The sequence below is a fragment of the Etheostoma spectabile genome, chromosome 5, assembly GCF_008692095.1.
Source record: "Etheostoma spectabile isolate EspeVRDwgs_2016 chromosome 5, UIUC_Espe_1.0, whole genome shotgun sequence".
Lineage (NCBI taxonomy): Eukaryota > Metazoa > Chordata > Actinopteri > Perciformes > Percidae > Etheostoma > Etheostoma spectabile.
In genome coordinates this window covers 25711929-25713384 of record NC_045737.1, presented here as the reverse complement: position 1 = coordinate 25713384, position 1456 = coordinate 25711929, and positions in this window count along the sequence as shown.

Here is a 1456-nt window from a genome sequence, read left to right as displayed (position 1 = left end):
GTGTGCTTCACACCCTGGGGCAGCATCATCTCACACCCCGAGAGGGTTGAAATGTAAAACATGTTATTACCCAACTGACACACACACGCTCACTCGTAAAGTGTGGTTTGAAGTTCATGACATAATTGTAAAAGCAGATCACTTTCTGTTTCTACACATATGCCGTGCCTTCATGGTCTACAGGATATATATATATATATACATACAGTATAGGTCTGCAACACACACAAACCTAACACGTGTTATTTTTCTTGATGATGCAGGATGTAACAGCTGTCAGGGAGCAGACTGAGTGTTGACAGTGTGTGTGTGTGTCATCACTCTTGTGTTCTACAATCATGTCACATTGTTTTCATCAGCAGTCTGAACAGTTGACATGGAAATCCAAACATTCGCATGTTATTTTTTTTAATTCATGTGCACAGACAATAATAAGAATAGGAACAACTTTGTTTCAAAGATCAATGAAAGATCAGAAAATAACAGTTACAAAACAAACCTTGAGGTGCATTAAACCAATATTAATGTGTTGGATTATCTTCAAGTTTCACCTCTCTGCAGGCAGATTTTCAACTGTAATCAATGTAAAAACTAATAGAAAATCATCAGCAGTGATATTAAAAGCAAATCATTTGCAGTCGATGGCCCAACACCCGTGTTTTAGGCCATCAACTGTAAATGATATGCTTTTATCACTCATAACCCTTTAATGACTGATGAGATGTCTGCAGTTAGTGTGATGTCTTCAGCTCCTTCTGTGGTTTCTGTAAACTTAAACGAGCGGCCTGTATTTACAGCTGAGACTCCACTAAAGCTTGCTCACTGTCTGACTCAAAATTACAGGAGTCCTCCACAGCCTCTGACACTTATAACACTCTCACTTAAAAATAAAAAAGGATCCAAATTGATGCAGCAGGCACCTGAGATATCTTCTATTTTTTTTTCCTTGTTGAAAATTTGCATCAACATAACCCAGAATGCAACTCTCCCTTTGACAGCTGTGTGTGAGATTCAAGGGGTTAAGCCAACCTCCACAAATCGTAGATCCTTTGGCTCCATTTTAATACTACCTAGCACTAACCCGCTGTTAGCATTCCATTAACTGCCATTCATATTGGCGCAACTTTGTTGGCAAATAACTTTCCATCTGAAGAGTTTAAAAAATGTGTCCATTGTTTATTTCTAAATAAACGCGACAATGTATAAAAGGCTCCATTACCTTATACCTCACGTTATGGCTCCTTAGAAGAAGTTTTCGTAAAATTAGTACGAACAGTTGACAAATCACCGCATTGTCAGGAGAAGCTCGCAGACAGTTTCAGATTCCATTAGTTGTTGAGGTTTAATTACCAATGTTAACTAGCATGTTAGTTAGCAATAATTAGCCTGTGCCTGTGTTATCTCTTAACATATTCCTACGCTCTCCATCTCTGCAAGATTGGGAATGATTGAGATT